Source organism: Dermochelys coriacea, chromosome 1 (assembly GCF_009764565.3).
Source record: "Dermochelys coriacea isolate rDerCor1 chromosome 1, rDerCor1.pri.v4, whole genome shotgun sequence".
In the NCBI taxonomy this organism is placed as follows: domain Eukaryota; kingdom Metazoa; phylum Chordata; order Testudines; family Dermochelyidae; genus Dermochelys; species Dermochelys coriacea.
Genome location: NC_050068.2, coordinates 237,705,608 through 237,714,003, shown reverse-complemented (window position 1 = coordinate 237,714,003; position 8,396 = coordinate 237,705,608). Strand labels below are relative to the sequence as shown.

Sequence of the window (8,396 nt, the reverse complement as noted above, 5' to 3'; positions counted from 1 at the left end):
AAGTTTAAAAGGTTCTGTTAATATAAATATCCAGTAGTTCAGTGTAATGACAAAACTATTTGAACCTCTGCTTTACAAACTAGGAAGAAGTCTTATAAGAAAAGTTTTCTTCCTGCTGTTTCACCGCATCAGATTCTAGTTATCCATGATTTAAAAATATAAAAAAGTGAAAACACAGCAGTAAAGATGATACCTCTGATTGTCCTCTCATTTACAGCAGTTTTACACCATTATAATGGCATTGATTGTTACTCCTGATTTACACTAGTATGAGTGAGATGACACTAAAGCCCAATGTTTGTACATTTCTCCTCAGAATGATGCTCCAGAGTAAGCATTCAGACAGCATGGTGGTTGTGATGAATTTGGAGCTCCTCTGCGATCATTTGTCAATCACTTGGGTATTGGTATATTTACTGTATGAATATATTGGTTAAACTCAACAGGAATCTGTATGGAAAAACAGGCAAGAAGTAAATTATGGCTCAGGAGATGCACTTCTCATGAAACACTGGAGGAGCAGTAAAAGGACAATGCCAGCACTTACTAGCTTGGATTTTTGCCTCTCTCTCCAGCAGACGTATAAAAACAGTTTGGACCAAGATAGGAAAAGGCCCATGAACAGTGAAGAACAAAAAAACTCTAGCAGGATTAAAAACAGACCCTGTCTCCAAAGGGGGAAGGAATAGTTTGGGAGAACCAGACTGAGACAAAGGATCATGCTGGAGGTGTCTGAAGAGGTTAGGCCTGCCTATGCTACCGCCAGGGGAGGCTAAGCTTATAGGTAAGATAAAGATGCAGGAAGACTGTTTTTAAAATCCTTTTTTTCTTTAATCCCCCATTGCGAATGCAAAATAAACAGTATTTGGGTTTGAAGAGGCTGTTTTGTTACTCTATACCACCGGTCACACTTCCAAAGGGAAGAACTGAGGGTGCCTGAATTCTGACCCTGCTGGTCTGTCTGAACTGTGGATACTCAGGGTACAATATTCCAGGTCCTGGCCTAAGAGCAGGAGAACTATGAAATTCCAACCTGGGGTAGGAAAAGGCATGAAGCCTAGTACCTGAGGAGGGACTCTCAGAGAGATAAGGAAGGGAGCAAAGGTGCAGCTAGCCCAGCAATAGGGGATATGTCTACATTTGAGCTTGGACATGTGATTCCCAGCTCATGTAGACATAACTGTGCTGGCTCAGTTTAAGCTAATGTCTAAAAATAGCTGTGTCTGTAACAACGCAGGTGGCTTGGGCTAGTCACCCAAGTACTTACTCAGGAGGTCGAGCACGATTGTACTCTGAGTGACTAGCTGAAGCCACCATCCATGCCACTATGGACACACTGCCATTTTTAGGTGCTAGCTCAAACAGAGCCAGTGTGGATATGTTATGCAAGCTGGGAATCGCACCTCCCAGCTCAAATCTAGATATACCCTCAGAGTACTGAATGATCGTGTGTGAGAAAGAAGTTCACTATGCCTTGCAGCAAGGAATACTACCCTGTTAATGTGCTGGGGCAAGCCTGGGTGAATCCAACAGCCCATGCTTTGGAATGGTTCCTCTGGGGTAGATTTCACAGATGCCACAGTCAAGGAGAGGAAGCGAGAAAGGATGGTCCAACGGTTAAAATGCTAGCCTAGAAGACTCATGTTCAATTCCCTGCTCTACCACAGATTCTTGGGTGACCTCAGGCAAGTTTCTTAGGGACTGTGTACATGGGGAAATTTATTGGCATAGTTATACTGGTATAACTCTCCATGTGGATATTCCTATTCTGGTGTAATAGTGTCCACATCATGAGTTATATTAGTAAATTTCCCCTTATAGACAAGCACCTAGTCTCGCTTAGCTCCCATCTGTTCAATGGGAATAATAGCATTTCCCTATATCAGAGAGGTGTTGAGGATAAATACAACAAAGACTGTGAAGCACTCAGGTTCTACAGTCCTGGGGGCTAAGTACTTCTGATAGACAGGAGACGAAAACTTTCTCTGCCTCAACTACAGTCATGACACATGCCCCTCTGCTGTGTACATCGGCCAAGCTGGACAGTCCCTACATAAAAGGATAAATGGACACAAATCAGATATTAGGAATGGTGATATACAAAAACCTGTAGGAGAACACTTCAATCTCGCTGGACACACAATAGCAGACTCATAATCTAAGTCATGCAGAACGCAATGCCATTCACAGCCTCAGAAACAACCCTGATATTGTAATCAAAGAGTCTGATAAAGGAGGTGCTGTTGTCCTCATGAACAGATCTGACTACCAAAAGGAGACTGCCAGACAACTCTCCAATACCAAATTCTACAGGCCACTTTCCTCGGATCCCATTGAGGAATACACTAAGAAACTGCACCATCTACTCAGGACACTCCCTACACTAACACCGGAACACATCAACATACCCTTAGAGCCCTGACCGGGATTATTCTATCTACTACCCAAGATCCACAAACCCAGAAACCCTGGACGCCCCATCATCTCGGGCATTGGTACTCTCGCTGAAGGACTCTCCGGATATTTGGACTCTCTACTCAGACCCTACACCACCAGCACTCCCAGCTATCGCCATGACACCACTGTTTTCCTGAGAAAACTACAATGCATTGGTGATCTTCCAGAAAACACAGTCCTAGCCACCATGGATGGTGATGTAGAGGCTCTCTATACAAATGTCCCACACGCAGATGGAATACAAGCTGTCAGGAACAGCATCCCTGATGATGCCACAGCACAACTGGTTGCTGAGCTCTGTAACTTTATCCTCACGCAAAATTATTTCACATTTGGTGACAATATATACCTCCAGATCAGTGGCAATGCTAGGGGCACCCGCATGGCCCCACAATATGCCAACATTTTTATGGCTGACCTGGAACAACGCTTCCTCAGCACTCGTCCACTCATGCCCCTTCTCTACCTATGTTACATTGATGACAGCTTCATCATCTGGACCCATGGGAAGGAAACCCTGGAAGAATTCCACCATGATTTCAACAACTTCTACCCCACCATCAACCTCAGCCTGGACCAATCTATATGGGAAGTCCACTTCCTAGACACCACAGTGCAAATAAATGATGGTCATGTTAACACCACCCTGTACTCAAAAAGAAAAGGAGTACTTGTGGCACCTTAGAGACTAACAAATTTACCACCCTATACTGAAAACCCACCCATCGCTATGCCTACCTTCATGCCTCCAGCTTCTACCCTGGACACACCAGATGATCCATTGTCTACAGCCAAGCGCTGAGGTACAACCGCATTTGCTCCAACCCCTCAGACAGAGACCAACACCTACAAGATCATCACCAAGCATTCTCAAGACTACCATACCCACAAGAGGAAATAAGGAAACAGATCAACAGAGCCAGACGTGTACCCAGAAGCCTCCTGCTGCAAGACAAGCCCAAGAAAGAAACCAACAGAACTCCCCTGGCCATCACATACAGTCCTCAGTTAAAACCTCTCCAACGCATCATCCTGATCTACAACCCATCCTGGACAACAATCCCTCACTTTCACAGGCCTTGGGAGGCAGGCCAGTCCTCGGCCACAGACAACTTGCCAACCTGAAGCTTATTCTCACCAGCAACTACATACCGCACCATAGTAACTCTAACTCAGGAACCAATTCATGCAACAAACCTCGATGCCAACTCTGCCCATATATCTACACCATCACAGGACCTAACCGGATCAACCACACCATCACTGGTTCATTCACCTGCACGTTCACCAATGTAATATACGCTATCATGTGCCAGCAATGCCCCTCTGCTATGTACATTGGCCAAACTGGACAGTCCTTAGGTAAAAGGATAAATGGACACAAATCAGATATTAGGAATGGCAATATACAAAAACCTGTAGGACAACAATTCAATCTCGCTGGACACACAATAGCAGATTTAAAGATAGCCATCCTGCAGCAAACAAACTTCAGGACCAGACTTCAAAGAGAAACTGCTGAGCTTCAGTTAACTTGCAAATTTGACACCATCAGCTCAGGATTAAACAAAGACTGAATGGCTAGCCAACTACAAAAGCAGTTTCTCCTCCCTTGGTGTTCACACCTCAACTGCTAGAAGAGGGCCTCATCCTCCCTGATTGAACTAACCTCGTTATCCCTAGCCTGATTCTTGCTTGCATATTTATACCTACCTCTGGAAATTTCCACTACATGCACCCAACGAAGTGGGTATTCACCCACAAAAGCTCATGCTCCAATACATTTGTTAGTCTATAAGGTGCCACAGGACTCTTTGCCACTTTTATGATGCAATCAGTTGTTCTTGCATCAAATCTTCTGATACCAGTGCATTTCCCTACTCCCCCAGGTCATTTCATATGACTTGATCTGGATTGCTCCTTTTTTCACAGTTTTTGGTGCAGGGATGGTTTAGTCCCATCTCTATTTCCATGTAATACACAACAGTGGTGCTGGGTAGGGAGGGAGAGTATCCATAAGGAACAGACAAAAGAGGAGAATGCACTACAACAGAGGTATGTATTGGTAACTGAAAGTGTCTTCAGCAGTTTTAGATGTAGTTGTGGAAAGTTTCACAAAGGAACTCCAGTAATTGAAATTGCATATGTTCAGAAGAGATACCATAGACCACAGAGATAACACTGTATATCCCTGGGGCCCTGGCTGAACAGGCCACTAGCAAACAGATCCAAAAGATAGTGATTACCACCATTCTCGGATGAGGGCTCCTCTGACAGGAACAGTATTGAAAGAAAGGAAAGAGATTGCTTCCTTTTATGAGGTGAGACATCAGCTCAGAGCCTCTGCAGTTGAGGGGCAAGAGGGAGAAACAACAAGGAAAGTTAGAAGGAAAAAGGAAATGGACTGCAGCATAGAGAAAGGGACAGAGTCAGCTTATTAAACTTTCATGTAGAGTACTCCCAAAAACAAAGAGACGTTTTTTTATTTCTGTTTGCCAGGCCCCACTATGACTTCATAACTGATATTCATATGATTCACAATTTTCAACAGTTTTAAAGTTGGAGAGGTGAGTTCTGTGCAGGGCTGAGCAGGAGGTGGAAATCAGCTACAATCATGTTCCAGACAGCATCATGATTTTGGAGAAAACATTTGTATTGCAGTGTCCACTTGCATTGCATTATTGACATTATAATTTCACATCATGTATTCCAGAAGCCTGTCAGTAGCAAGCATGCATTTTGGGACACCATCTCTGGAGCATGTGTAGAAGGATTTTGGGTTCATATCTGCCAAACTTTGTGTTCAGCAGTAGAACTTTGAACTTATTTTTCCACCCATTCCTAGTTCTGTGATGGTGACTATTTCCAAGGTCTGAAATCAACTTTAGTAAATACTATTCACTAGCCACTAACCACTTGAAATCCAAAAATGTTAATCCTTGACTGGCAGTCCCTTAATATACACATTTATATGCCTTTTATGGATGATATTTCAGTCTTGCAAAGAAAGACAACCTACTGAAGCACCTTAAAGTGCAATTCAAGTTTGAAAAGTGAGTCTATAAAAATGGCATTGTGACAATTCCATTTTTGTTCCAGTGATGCCAGAGAAAATTTGTACTGTTGACAATGAAAATATTTTTTTTTCTAACTGCCAACTTTGCAAACTCAGCCTGGGATTGGAATGTGAAGGTGGGTTCTTTCTGGCTCATGCATCATCACCACTAATAAAGATTCTGCTGTTCACATTTTATACTGTTATTCCTGTGCAACACCGTTGTTTTCCAATTGTGATATCAGTTACATCTCGCATTGGGGTTGCCCACATTAATTGCAAGGAGACTTGGCCTTGTACTTTATGTTGACAACATAAAGGTAACTTCCTGCTGTAAAAGACATTGTCATAATTTTCACATCTGTGCAAATTTTGAGACCATCACCAGATTTTCTCCTAATTTTAATGTTTAGGACTTTACTAAAATCATTTTCTTTTTTTCAAATAAATATTTATATTGGAGCAAAATGAATATGAGGTCAACCAAGTGTTTGGGTGGACCTCAGTTTTTGAAGTCGAGGCTAGATTCAGATAAGCATCCAAAAATGCAAATGCTTATACTAACTATTAGAACTTTCTTAGGGCAGTTTGTACATGTGTTGGTCAGTACTTACCGATATGAGCAGACCCATTTACTTCATTAGGAGTACTCATGTGAGTAAGTGCTAGCCAATGTGAAGGGCCTGGATAATCAGACCTTTAATCTTCAAAATTGGGTATCCCATATCTGGGAGAGAGGAACACGTGAGGAAGATGATCAAGCAAGTGTATGGCTATAATGCTGCAGCCCAGATCTGAAACAGGGAGGAGAGATTAGGAGGGGAATGGGAAAGCAGGGGATCTTCTCTAATGGTATAATCCAGATCAGTGTTGCAGGGCAGAGGAAGGAGATGGAAAAGCAGCATCCACATGCTGTAGAACAGGTCCAAATGCCCTTCAATTAACTGTTCTTTCCCTCCTTTCTTCAAATTTTTTATTTAGTTCCTTCATAATCTATTACTTTGGAGCAGGACTTTCTCTGCACATTTCTCTATAATGCACCAAATATATTTTAAGAACTGTATAAATAATGTGTCTTCTCTTTGCCTCGCTATTTTTATTGTTTCTATAAAAATGAAAATTCCATTTAAATTCAGTACTATGCTGGAACTCACCCCCTGCTGGGGAAACTGAGAGCTAGGGCTGACAGCTCCTGCTCATGTTGAGCTCTGCATATAATCTCTTTAAATAGAGATATGGAGAAGTGGACTTATTTCTAAACTGTTTCAGAGACAGACAGAGAGAGGAAAAGCATCTTGAAATGTTAATGATGGAAACTGTGGCACAGATTAGATGGAGGAAGATTTGAATTTCCCTCTTTTTCTTTTGACCCGATGAAATACTATCATACGCTGTAGCAGAGTTTATTTTGTTTATTTAGGAGTATTAGCCCTAGCATTCTGGCCAAGTGGGAAGTTACAATCTACCTCACAATCTATCTCACAAGTTACAGCAAAATTGTGGCATTTAGGCATAGTGTTGGATAAAGGGCACTACTGAGCAGAACTGTCCCAGTGAGACCAAGAGACAGCATGATCCCAAAGTTGCCCAGGACACACAGAATGCCCACTATTACATCCCTCTGGGATTTCTCTTGCATATTCGAGTGGATATGGTATTTCTTTTTTCAGCTATAAACTGTTGCATAATGTTGTTGTGCATTGTTAAATGGCTTCCAATTTCCACATAACTGCATTACAGGACAAGGGGAAGTGTTTTCAATGTATGCAGTTCATGAAAAGTTTCATTGTTAATTTCAAGATCCCAAGCTAATCTATAAAAGTGCCAGTCAAATTTATATAATTTTCTATCTATATTATAAATGCCAGTTTGGTTAATTATAAGAGGTTGTTTTAAGAATGTACATTTATATTTAGATTGTAATTTGTGTGTATACTGAAAACACACAATTAGTACAAAAAATGTCCTAAGCTTTATTTTTATATACTGTAGCATTTGTTTCACTGGCACTCGTTTTTTCAGTGTGCTCATAAATAACTTTTGTCCTGTTACAACATATTATATGCAACTGTACATTAGAAAAATAGACAGATTGCGGTGAAGTATTAACTCTGGAATTCCAAGAGTTACCATCCATGAACATGTTTGTTTGTTTAAAATCAATATTTTTATTTTGATCAAACACTGAAGAAATTCTTTGCCCTTACTATAATGCTGAGGATGGGAAATTTTGAGCTAAACTAAGCCCTGAATGCTTTTTAAAGACACACTATTCCATATTTAGGTATGAGGGAGAGGTTGTTTTGAAATTATTATGGTCAGCATTTTATATACACTGAATATGGATTCTAAAAATATCTCACTCCTCCTTTCCCCTTGTTAAAGTTTCAATGGGTTTATAACCATCTGTTTTTAAGACAATAAGAAAATAAGAGATGCATTTTTGTAGTGGTCTGGAAAAACCAACTCTCAATTATTTTAATTACTCTCCTTCACAGGCTGAAGATCTGTGCAATAAAAATATTCATTTCATTTACCAAAGTAAAGCTAAGATTTCTCTCCATTTTAACAGGATAGAATTGCTAAAGCACTGGACAGTCTGTAGCAATAATATGGTGATCCACTAGGGGGCATGGGAGGTCTTAATTTAACACAAAACCTGAGAATAAAGACACAAGAGAATTTTGTATTTTTAATAAAATAAAACTTTTCTTTGTAGATTTACTTCCCATTTAAATGAAGCACTTAGCTGTGAACTTCTGGAAAAGGGTAAAAGCTCTTAATATAGTGACTCTGGGGAAACACAATAATCATAATTGATTCATATGGTAAAGATGGACAAACTGATCTAGATGAACTAGGAACTGGCTCAGACCTTTTCCCA

The 8,396-nt window shown here is 40.9% G+C and overlaps 1 long non-coding RNA gene across 1 annotated transcript in view; it reads right to left on the bottom strand.

The window, feature by feature from the left end:
- Positions 1-4,054: 4,054 nt before the first annotated feature.
- LOC122460718 overlaps positions 4,055-8,396 on the bottom strand; it is a 29,087-nt gene continuing 24,745 nt past the window's right edge. The window contains exon 5 of the long non-coding RNA XR_006282175.1: positions 4,055-4,064. This is a non-coding gene — a long non-coding RNA (uncharacterized LOC122460718). The remainder of the gene's footprint in view (positions 4,065-8,396) is intronic.